Here is a 12,231-nt window from a genome sequence, read left to right as displayed (position 1 = left end):
CCAGATGGGCTCCAGCAGGGAGGCACGTGTCGGTGTCAAGGGGAGGGGCGGGGGGGTCCCAGTCACCCAGGGTCCCCTGTGCTGTGGAGCTCGGGGTCAGGAGGGACACACGAGTCCTGGACTCCTGGGGTGGAGGAGACAGGCTCTCCTCCAGCGGCCAGAACACGGGGGTGGGGGAGTGTCCTGGGGGCAGGCTGAGACCCAGTATTGCTCAGGGTGCCCAGATTCAGCCCTTACCTGTGGCTCAGCCAGGCTTGGGTGGGTCCCCAGTGGGGCTGAGTGGCACAGGAGGTGGCCGGGAGGTGACGAGCCCGGGTTTTATCCACCCTCGTTCCCTCCCAGACTGGAAAGAGCGAGAGAGGGACTTCCAGTCCCCTCACCTGTGACCGAGTGGCCGGGGGGAGGCTCAGCGTTGCCTAGGCTGCCAGCTGCACATGCCCAGGCACGGAGCCAGGACCGCGGCCAGCTGAGAAGGCGCCCTGACGGTCTCCCAGTGCCTTCAGATTTCCACAGAGTGAGATCTGGACCTGGCTAGCTAAGGCTGCAGAGTGACCCCAGGGCACGGGGCTCTGCCTGGAGGCAGGACAAGGGAGGCACAAACAGAAAAACACCTGTCTGCACCCAACTGGATGCAGGACAAATACAGAGGAATCCTGGCAAGAGGCAGGAGAGCTGGCTGCCATGTCCCTGTTCCTTACCCACAGGACAGCCACCAGAGCGACTCGGGGCAAGCTCTTCAAAAGGAAAAGCCTGCATGTGCCTGGAATGCAGATGAGATGGCCAGGAGGCAGCAGCCACCTTGAGGTCAGAACGCCACAACTGGGAGGGCAGAGCCAGGGGCAGAGCAGCAGGCACAGGCCCACCCCGACCAGCCACGTCACAGGAGCAAACAGACCTGTTGTGAGAATGCCCACAGGCCTAGAACTGGAGGCTCTAAAACAGGAAGCACTGACTTTTTAGTCTTGGCCTCAGTTCCTGACTCGAGCTCCCAAATCCCTTGGGACTTCCTGAGTGATGAGGAGCAGAAGCAGCTCTTGTTAGAAGAGTCGGCTCACATTCAGGAACAGCGCCCTGCCACTCGGAATTCCCAGAGCTCAGGGCGTCGGTAGAGCCTCCCAGGTGTGCTGGGAGGGCCATCGCAGGGCCTGACGGGACAGCCTGGGGACACTGCTAGTCGCCAGGCCAGAGGGCAAGAGGGCTGAACGGCAGGCCCACCACCCACCTCGGGAGGACAGCTGGCAGCCCAGCTCCAGAGACCCCTGCCCGAGAGCGGCGGGCTCCAGGCTGCAATCGGATCCACCTGTGGAGGGGCCCAGCCATCCCCCATGGGAGCCTCCCGCAGGAGAATCCTCCGCCTCCCTGCACCGTGTGCACGGGACCCTCTATCAGGAACTGGACAATGCAGGTGTTTCCTGAGCTCAGAGAGCCTCCCAGGAAGTCAACCAAGCCCGAGGAGGGGTCCCTGATCACGCCCTGAGCTCAGCAGCCCAGGTCACAGCCTTTGGAGTGGAGGTGTCTTGGGGACTGTGCCCTCAACCCAGGGGATCAGACAGCATCAGCCTGGGATCAGATTAGAGGGTGCCCAGCTGGCGTCCACGTAGACCCGGCTGGCTCGAGGGTGCAACACGTGACTGGCCGTCGAGGGAGTGGCAGAAGGAGAGAGTCCAGGAGCTCAGGTCCGACCATCAGGCAAGCCTGCATCCTGAGAGTCCGTGGCCCGGGGTCGGGAAACGGCAGACATACTCACCTCCAGCTCGCCGGCTTCCCGGCTCCCCGGCTTCAGCCCCTGCAGCACACAAACAGGTCCACTCTGGCAGACACACTGGCGTAGGGGTGCCGAGCCCGCTTCCACCCAGAGACAGCAAGGCCGTGCCTACTGCCCCTGCAGGCTGCAGATCCGATCCCCAACTCCTCAAATGTGCCCAGTGCCCGGGCCTTTCTTCCCCTTTGCAGGGCAGACCCTGCGGTGTGGGCACACTGTGCAGAGCGCTGGGAGAGGAAGCAGGGCCTCCTGACGGCTGGTCTGCCCACAGCACCTGCACAACTGGTCCCACGAGGGGCAGACGCTGCAACTTCACGCCCACTGTCTTGCCTGGTGCCTGCCACGGCCTGTCACCTACAGAGCGCTCCACCCTGGGACGCAGCCCCAACTTGCTGTCCCTCAGCACGCCCTGCCAGTTCCCTGCCGCAACGCCAACATGTGGTGTTGATTGACAAGAGCAGGCACAGAGCCACAGACCCCGCACTGGCCAAGACCGCCACTGATCTGGCCAACAAATGACCCTGTGACGAGTGTGTGTGAGTGTGTGTGGTGCATGCATCGGTGTGTAAGAACGTGTGTGCAGGTGTGACTGTGCATGGTGAGGGTGGGGTGTGCATGCCTACAGGAACTTGGGGACACCAAGAGAGAGAGATGCTGAGTCTCAGAAAGGCGGCAAGCCCTGCGCTGGGAAGCCCACCCTGAGCTGCCACCCGCACCCTGCCCAGGTGCCCGCCTCATCCTCACTGCCAAAAGGAACCTCGGAGAGAGCAGAGCTGTCGCACAGGGTGCCGCAGTAGTGCGACTCCGCCCATCGCCACGCAGAGACCCGCCTCAGCACAGACCCTCTGTTGAAAGCAGCAGCCCCTCGGCATTCCCTGAGCCGGTCACCCCGGACACGCTGCACTCTCCCAGAAACTCGTGCTGAAATTCCTTCCTCCCAGGTTCACCCAGGACCCTGCCAGCCCTGAACCAAAGTCCCTCTCTGGGACCTCCTCTGCTGACAACCCACACCTCTGGCTGCAGAGCGGTGGCTGTGGCCGGGCTCTGGCTTCTCCAGGGACAGCTCCTCCTCATGATAGCCCTCTCGGCATGGGAGGGGCCGGGCAGGGGTCCTTTGGTTCACCTCCCCCAGGGCCACTGAGGACGTGCAGAGCAGCTGTGACCCCTTGTCCCTGGCTAGGGCCCACACAGCACTAGAGGGGACTGACTTCCTGACCAAACCATGGCAAGGAAGAGTTAGGCCCGTGCTACCCGCCAGCACTGCGCCTCCTCGTGCCCACTGCTGCCCTGTGCGGTCAGGGCTCCTAGGACGGGAGTCGCACAAGTCTGTGGAGCTCAGAGGGCCCCAGGAAGCCTAAGAGCACACACTGCAGGGGACTCCTACCTGCAGCCTTCCCTCAGCCCCTGACCCCAAGGGGATGCCTGGCACAGGGCAGGCCCTCAGTTCCAACTATTCAACAACTAACTGCAGGCTCCTGGGGGTCTCAAGGTCAGTGCAGTGCAGTCTCCACGCTCCTGGAGTGACCAGGAGGCAGGGAGCAGGGCACTCCCTGGGGAGCCGGCAAGGCCACAGGAGGACACGCACTGTCTGCTGAGCACTGACCAGCAAGGTTCCCAGCCCACAACCCCTGTGCCTTCACCAACCCCTTGGGGCCTGTCCCAGTCTGTCCACCTCAAGGCCCTCCTTCACAAACAACATGACCCCGCACTCCTGATGCTTGGAGCGGGTCTCCCAGTGCACATCGCTAAGCACCTGCCTGCAGAGCAGGCCCAGCTCTGGCTGGCACTGCCCACACACCATGCCAGCTGCGCCTCCCTCCCTGGGCTGCGCCTCCTCCACCTGGATCACAGAACCAAGGGCTGACTGCACAGAGGGAAGCCCCCTCTACACACCCACCCCACAAAGCAGCCCGTCTCAGCCGTCCACTGCTGGCCGAACCTGCACCCGCACGGCAGCAGCCTCAGGACGCAGACGTCGCCATCAGACGTCCCCAGCTCCAGCCCCAGTGCGGCTCTGGCCACTCACCCTCCAGACCCAGAGGCCAGGCCAGGAGGTCAGTGTCCAGTGAAGAAAACAGCGCGCTTCATCCCTAGAAAGACCAGCCAGCCGCAGCTGGTCACTGATTAACCAGGCACAGCCAGCCACCCAGCGGTTCCTACCAGTCCAGAAAGAGCAGCCTGAGCCAGAGTGTCCCCCAGGGTGAGCCGCCCCTCAGGCTGCCTCTCCACAGCCAGCCACTGTCCACAGCTCCACAGTGCACACTCAGCCGGTGTGCACGGACTGCCCCAGCAAGCAGTCCTCCAGGGACACACCCAGCGCACACACACAGCAGTGCAACAGCACACCACAGCACCCAGCACGCACACCAGAGCACACACACACCAGTGCACACACACACACCAGTGCACACACACACCACAGCACCCAGCACGCACACACACACCCAGCGCACACACACACACCAGTGCACACACACACCAGTGCAACAGCACACCACAGCACCCACCACGCACACCAGAGCACACACACACCACACTGCACACAGCACCCACACTACGCCACACCCCACATGCCACGTGTAAACACCTGCGGATGGCCCTGAGTCCAGGGCAGGCTCTGTCCCCAGCTGCACAGGGAAACGGCCTCATGCCATGGAGCAGGAGGTGACGTAGGAAGACCCCAGCCGTGCGTGGGGTCAGGTGCTGGTGGCCATGGCTGTCCTGCGATGCACTCCAGGGTCCCCTCTCCAAGGGTCAGGCCCCTCGTCTGCAGGCCATGACCCAGCCTGTCTCCAGAGCCGCAGGTGGACCTGGGCACCCAGGTGGCCAGCATGCCGGGAGACACAGTCCGGAAACTCGGGAACCCCAAGGCTGGCTTGAGGTCCTGCCCCGCGGGAGGAAGTCGGGCAAGGAGGACAGCAGCGGGACGACTGTGCATCCCGCCGCAGGAGCAGCGAGAAGTGGGTGGGAAACCAGAGCAGGGGTGCGGCCAGAGGCCACGAGGCAGGGAGACTGACCGGAGCATTGAGAGGCGACACGCAGGCACAGGCTGAAGGACAAGCAAAGCCCTAGACATGGCCCGGGACACAGGAGGCTGGAGGGACAGGAGTGTGGCTCAAAGGTAAGCAGCAGACGCGCCGGGAAGACACACAGCCGCCCGGGGCACACCAGATCCAGATGGCCCAGGGCTGCTGTGCACAGAGTGATGCCCGCCAGGGGTGTGTGCCCGCCAGGGGTGTGTGCCGTGTGAAACCAGAAATAAGGCCCTGCCCTTAGCGGTCTTCAAGTCCCCCCCCCCCCGCCACTTCCTCTTCTGATGCTGGAAACTGAAGCAGGTGCTGGATCCCTGAGCTGCACCTCCAGACCTGGTTTTCTACTGTGAAGCAAGGTCTTGCAAAGTCACCCAGGCTGGCCTCAAACTTTCCATCCTCCTGCCTCAGCCTCCCGAGTCACTGGGATTACCAGTGCACCACCATGCCTGGCCACGCTAAGCACACAATCCACCACTGGCCCACACCCAAGCCCCGTGACAGATATTTTCCATGTCCTCTGTTAATTTCTAACATAGTACATGTCACTAACAGGATCTCCCAACCACGCTCTACTCACAGCTGGGCAGGACCCTGTCTGGGGTGGCATGTCCTGTGTACGCAGTTGCACGGCAGCCTCCCTCATGTCCACCCACTAGATACCAGCGGCCACTGCTCCCCACCAGCTGTGTCAATCAAAACCACCTCGGACCTTGCCAGGTGCCCACTGGGGCACAGGGGAGTTCGCCTCATTGAGAACCACAACAGACCCAACTCCCAGAAACAAGCGCTCTTCTGAGAGTGTGTAGAGACCAAAAGGTGGATGCCCTTCCTGAGCTCACCACTACGGAAAGCAAATGCAAGAGTCCTTTTAAAAAATCAGCAAGCAGAGCCTAACAGTCACAAAGCCGTCAGGTAACACCTGTGACCCCTCGACGGGGCTCGCTCCGTCGACGCAGGATGGAGGGCATGAGATGACCTGTACGAAGGTCGCGGCGTTTCTCTGACGACGTGGACACCAGCTTCACCAACTCCACCCACTTCCTGATAAAGACGCTTGGAACTAGGGTCCATTCAGGGTGCACACTCACCTAAGGCCCCTGCCAGGTGCCACCATCTCCAATGGCAGTGGTTCACTTGATGGAGGGACACGGCAAGCAGCAGGAATAAGACTGGCCAGTCTCGCCCAGGAATAAACGAACATTCACCATGACACTTATCAGCAAACCAGCCCCAGCCACGTACTTACAAGGACAGACCGATGACCACGACCAGCTCTGGCTAAGCTGAGGACACAGGAGTTTTCTGTTTGCCACCGAAGATCAATCAGTGTGACCACTGTCAGACAAGAGGAGGGAAACAATGTGTTTCATCAGAGCAAGAAGAGCGGGTGCTGAGGCAGGACACACTCGAGCCTTAGGACACCTGCCACAGAGGCGTCCATCCCGAGAGCTGGCGCCAGGCGAGCACCTGTGGTCCCAGCCTCTCCGGAGGCTAAGGCAGGAGGTCACTGGAGCCCATGAGTTTGGAGCCAGCCTGGGCAGCACAGCAGACTCTGTCTCTTAAAAACAGAGTAAGAGAGAGAAAGATCAGGAAGAAGAAAGCACGCTCCCTCCACCCGGGCACGCCCAGCTGTCCACACAGAACGCCCAAGTTCTCGAGGCCAGTTGTGGGCAGTAACAAGAGTGGCAGGAGGCCATGGGCAGGCAGAGTGCTCACACAGGCGGCTCCTGCCCTCCGCTAGGGCCTCCAGTGGCCAGCACCCTCATGAGAGAAATCCACCTTCGCTTAGAGGGACAAGGAGACAGCAGGCGTGAGGTGCGGCCCCCTGTGTACACCATCAGGTGGGTGCCCCCCAGGGCCCTCCAGCTCTGACCTCCAGCCTCCGCCACAGGACACATTCAAGCCTTAGGACACCTGCCACAGAGGCATCCATCCCGAGAGCTGGTGACTCTGGACACCAAATCACCAGCACGGGCAGACATTTGGGGTCCCCAGGGCCAGGCAGCTTCAGAGGCAACCTTCATTGCTGGATCATGCACCACGCCCAGCACCACGCCCAGTCAGACAGATGGCGTCCGTAAGACAAGACACACATGGTCATGCCCAGCAGTTGCAAGGCCAAGCACAGCTGGACAGAGGCCACAGCCCCTCATCTCTGCTGGCCAGCACCACAGAGGGCTGGGGAAGCAGCGCTGCGGAACACCAGGCACCAGAAAATAGAGGCCGGACACGAGCCCTCACCCAGGCCTCACAGGAGGGGCGCGGCCACCCGGATCAGGTAGCAATGCTCCCAGTGGAGAATGGATCCCAGCCCAGGCCGCGTGGGCACCACCTTGACACCTTAGGGACTTACAAAGAGCACAGGCCAGAGGGACAGAGGCAGGGCCAGGTCCACACCACATGGAAGGCAAAGTCCACCTTCCACGGAGGCGGCATCTGGGCCAGCCAGCAGCCAGGGCTCCTCTGATCTGGACAGGTGACCTCTGACCCCAGCCAGCCCCTCCACACAGGGCGAGCCCACCGGCCATGCCGCAGCCATGACGGATGGCCAGGCGTCTGCACTGAAAGATCACCCAGATGGACGTGTGCAAGGCACATGTGTGTGGTTTAGGACGTGCACAAACACAGAGGCCTTAACAGATGAGCAGCTCTGTGCTAAGAGAGCCCCAAGACAGCGCCACCTGGCCGCGAAGGCACCCACGCCCCAGAGCTGCCGCACGCCGAGGGCTGCACAGACCCCCCAGGGCTCAGGGGAAGCACACTTTCAGCTGCTCATTGGATTTGCATCTGGGTGCAGTTTTTACAAGCAGATTAACTTCTATAATTAAAATTTAAATATTAAGAAAAAAATTAACTCCCTCTGACCTTCTGTCTATGGTGGTTTCCACAGGCTCCTCCACGGCCCTGAACCTGGTGAGATCTGCTGCTGCGTCTAAGAAAAGGGCTTCCCTTGCAGGACACGGGCCTCCCCAGACGCCCAGCGGGGCAAAGTCTGAGCCTCTGCCCTCTCACGTCTCCTCTGGGGCGTGGAACCCCAGCACAGCAAGGGTTAGCGTACCCGAGACCAGGCGCCTCCCCGGCTCCGGTTGCAGTCCCGCCAGGCTGAGGCCCGAGGGTCCCCGATGCCACCCCCAACCCTTTTCACCTTGCCTGGCAGCCCAGCAGGGGACCACTATTCTAAGTCAAAAGAAAGGAGCAGGGAGGGTGTTTAGCTTTAGGTACAATGTGCTTTGTTTTCTTTTGTACATAGTAGTAGTTTGTAGCGATTTAACAAAGCACACGGCTAAGTAGCAGATCAATAAGGAGCAAGCGTTGGTTGACTGGGAGAGCCGGAGGGCTGGGGCCCCCAACTAGCGCCCTCACTGGGACAGTGGCTCTTACAGAGTAGTCAATAAAGCACTCACTTCCACAGAGACGCCACACAAAGTCATTTCAACTCAGGAAAAAAGAGGCATTTCAGGGTCCGGGCCACAGGGCTGACGCTATTTTGAGTCAGATTTCCTAAATAACCACTTGATTGGCGGCACGCTGCTTCTGTCCCGTCAGGTGTGTTTTCATGGAGCAGTGGCTCTCGGCCACCAGGGTCATGCTGCGACCCAGGAGCTTACGCTGCCTGGCCACTGCCCACTGAGAACTTGGACTGCGAGCTAACCCTAGAAGTTTCCAGGCAGACCACAGAAGGCACTTCCAAGGCAGCTGTCTCCAGGTCCACGGAGGAGAGCCAAGGCCCCCGCCCAGGCCTGACCACCGTGGATGAGCCTGTGGCGCAGCCCTAACACCAGCAGGCCCCGGGGGACGATGCAGACCCCTAGGAGGGGCTGTGGGAGCCCAGGAGAGATGCCCCAGGCCTGCGGACCTCCTGGAGGGGCAGCTCTGTCCTCGGGCCTGGGGGCCTGTCACCTGACTGAATGGCCAGCCAATTCTGCATCGCCACCAGCACAGGCTCCGGGGGCTTCCTGCAGGAGCCGGCTCCACCTCTCAGGTCCATGTGCACTGACCCAGAGCCTCACCAGGGGTCCCAGATGGAGGGCTACCAGCCAGTCTCAAGGAGGCCCAGGGGCTCCTGGGGCTGCTCTGCTGAGGGGACCCCTAACCCAGCTGTGCCCCAGCAGTGGCCTTGGCCCAGTGACACTTGGGCTTGGCCCCTTCCAGCTTAACTCTTCCCTCCCAGGGACAGAAGTATCTGAACTTCATCATGCAGACTTGCAGCAGACGGCGGCAGCTCTGTGGACCCCCTTCTGAGCACAGGAACTACCTACGCAGGCCCTGGAGACGCCAACGGGCATCACACTGAGGCCTGCGGCGCCCACGGCCCCCGTGGCCCCAACAGCCACATCTAAGCTGGTGGGAACCTGGGGTGCAGAGGTCACTGGTCTCCAGCCTCTGCTGGCCAAAGCTGGCCAGGTCACCAAGGGGCCCAGGGACACGAACGGAAACGCGGCATGCTGCAGGCACCCTCGGCACTCACCAAGGCACGCGGTCAGCGGGGCAGGCAACGACTTCCTCGGAGATGTCTGACCTGAAGGGCCGGGAAGGGAGAGGACACACCATGAGTGAGGGAACGGGACCGCCAGGTGACCCGGACGGGCAGGCTCCTGTCAACAGAGGCCGGGAGGGACCCAGAGCGGCACTTTCACCTTCCCTTCCCACCAGCACCAGAGCACCGCCCCTGGGGCCCATCAGTAGGTGACAAAGAGGCCAATGGACGCCTTGGACATGAGCAGACCCTGAGGCAGCTGGAGGCCACATCCCAGGACAGGACAGCAACCTGAAGCCCTGAGGCTCTGGGAGCAGCCAGAGGTGGCCTGTCCCCGGGTGGAGCAAAAGGTCCCAGGCCTCCTGCTCCTCCACCCCCAGGGCTCTGCCAGCCTCCTGACCACACTGCCCCTTCCCACAGTCCCCCGACACCAGCCCAACCAAGCCCTCCCTCCGTCACAGCGAGCCCACCCAGGTCAGCCCATCCTGGGTTCATTTGCTGTAAACTAGGCCGAGATCCGCGCAACAGAAAACTGACCATCTCACTGCGCCTGTGCACAGGCCGGGGCACTGGCCGCCTGACACTGGGCAGACATCTCCACAACCTGCCCCTCCTGCGAAACACCCACCCCAGCCCCTCCCCAGGCCCTGCCACCCGCCTTTCTGGTCTCTGACTCCCACCACTTCCGGAACTCTGCTGGGATCACACATCTGTCTCCTTGTGACTGGCCTTTTTCACCATGTCCCCAAGGTTCGCCCTGATGCCTCAGGTCGCAATGCCATCTGTTCCACTGAACACACACCGTGGGCTGTGTCCCCTCCCCCAGAGCCTAACGTGACAGGACATGAAGGTGGGGCCTCATGAGGTTCTGGGGGCTGAGAGTGGGCCTGTTCCCCCTCTGCCAGGCGAGGGCAGTCGGGAAGGACCCGGGCAGAAGCCCATCTGCCGGCACCCAGACCCAGGACCTGCTGCCCCCAGGACTATGAGAAGCATCAGTCGGCCAAGCTGGCCGGCCGCCAAGCTGGCAGAGGCAGGCCGGCGACACAGCCTTTCCTCTCCGGTCTTTAGGTCTCACTCTCTCGGGGACCCGCTTCTAGCTAACTGTCAACGTGGTGTGAGGCAGGGTCAAGCCGCTGCTTTTGCGCAGAAGGGCCCGGTACTGCCCCTCCTTGTCTCTGAACTGCAGTTTCCAAGGAGAACCTGTTCTAATTCTCACCCGCTCCTTGGCACGGGACAGGTCTGACTGGGCTTTGAGCATCAGCCCTGTGACGTGCGTGACGTGTGCTGCTGTGGTTTTCTGTTTCCTTGGCTCGGGAAGCGCTGGCTTCTTGGACATGAGTTTTCATCCAGTGCTTCCTACCACGTGCCCCTTGTTCCACCAGATGAGGCTGCTCCAGGGCCCCCTTTCCTTTCTTCTCTCTGCCCCACGTCACGGTGTTGTGTCCTCAGGCTCGCCACCTCATCTCCGGCAACATCGACTGAATGCGCCGTTGCTCTCCTCTCCACTTACTGCGCCTCCTCTTCACGGCTCAGCTGGCCTGTCACTGAACTCAGGGAACATCCACCCACAGCCCTGAACCCCTCATCTGCTGACTCCCATCTGGATGACTGACAGTTCTCCTATGGTGGCTGCGGTCACTGAGAACTGGATGCTGGACATGGTGGCAGGCCTTCAGCTGTCACCGGGCTTGGTCCTGGAAAGGCTGTGGCTGAGTTGGCCTGACCCCTTCCAGTCTCGCCGTCAGCTCTGTCAGGCTGAGGCCCAGCAGCCTGCAGCTCAGGCCAGGTGCTGACTGGAGGAGCCGAGAGGCTCTCTGCTAGCTGCAGCGACACTGCACCCCAGCCTGGGCCAAGGCCAGGAGCTCTCCGAGGGCTGGGGCTGGAGCAGCCCCTCTGCTCCCCGGGGCGCCTTTCTAAGAACTCCCTCCTGCCCTTTATTTCCCTCCACTAACTCCAGCCTCTCGCGATCACTGCACACCGCTCTGGCTGCACCAGGTCTTGGCTCCCTGGCCCCAAGCCGCCGAGACTCGGCAGGCACCAGGCTGGGCTCCTGGCTCCTCCTCACACCTCCCCGTTCCTGGCCAGAGGGCTGCTCGGACCCCACAGTGCCTCACACCTAAGTACCCCGAGGGTCTCTCCTCAGGGTGTGGCGTCCTCCGTAACCAGAGCAGTTATCACACTGATGAATTCAGCAACCGGCCCGGAATCCACTGAACAGCCCGTCTACACCGCACACCCCACGTGTCCAGAAACAGGACACAGCTGGGTTTCCAGCCAGACTGTCACCAAGGCGCATGTGGCACCTGGCCACTGTGGTCTCCGGGGCCCTCCTGGAACAAGGTCGGCAACCTCCTCTGTAAGGACGGTTAATACCTCAGGCCGAGAGCCGCCTGCGGCTCACCACGCCACACCCCAGCCAAGAGGAAGACTCCCCGAGCCTTCACTTCAAACCTGTGGGGTGAACGTTACCATCTGAAGGGACAATGAGATGCGATGGTCGATGCTGAGTGATTCCAGGGAGTCCAGAGGAAGTCAGAGGGCAGAGACAGAGAGAGAAGTTGTACCACAATCACCAAATATTAGCTTTGGAATGCTGATGGTCCTCTCACCAAGGACGGATGGCAGAATCCTGCCACTCGGTGAGTGCCTCAGACCTCCAGGCTAGTGGGCACTGGGACCTGAGCAGTGAGCCAGGTCAGCCAGCCCCAGGCAGGGCAGATGCTGCCAGGGCTCCCTCAGATGCAAAGGGCCACCCTGAGCAGAAACAGGGTCAGGAGCGCCCAGGAAAGAGGGCGCCTGAGGCTGCTCCCGTTGTCCTCTTCACCCACGAGTGGGCCGAGCAGCCCTCAGCCCAACTCAGCAGAGGGACTGCAGCCTGGTTGGCTGGTTGAAGGAGGCATTACCCAACCCCTGTAGCCCTACACCTCCAGAATATGGAGCCAGAGGGAGGGAGGGGGAGG

General features: G+C 61.7%; 1 protein-coding gene across 3 annotated transcripts in view; it reads right to left on the bottom strand.

The window, feature by feature from the left end:
- Positions 1-12,231, bottom strand: part of Agpat3 (1-acylglycerol-3-phosphate O-acyltransferase 3) — a 64,236-nt gene that overhangs the window by 47,992 nt on the left and 4,013 nt on the right. For 2 of the 3 annotated variants that reach the window (XM_048803761.1, XM_048803765.1), the window contains exons 1-2: positions 9,263-9,329; positions 6,041-6,129 (exon numbers count right to left, since the gene is read on the bottom strand). The gene's annotated coding sequence lies outside the window, so the exon portion shown is untranslated. Of the gene's footprint in view, positions 1-6,040; positions 6,130-9,262; positions 9,330-12,231 lie in introns of those variants that run through there. The other variant, XM_048803762.1, reaches the window with a different exon arrangement.

The sequence above is a fragment of the Marmota marmota genome, unplaced genomic scaffold (genome assembly GCF_001458135.2).
Source record: "Marmota marmota marmota unplaced genomic scaffold, marMar, whole genome shotgun sequence".
Classification (NCBI taxonomy): domain Eukaryota; kingdom Metazoa; phylum Chordata; class Mammalia; order Rodentia; family Sciuridae; genus Marmota; species Marmota marmota.
Note: the sequence above shows the minus strand (reverse complement) of the source record. Positions and strands in the feature narration are given on the sequence as shown.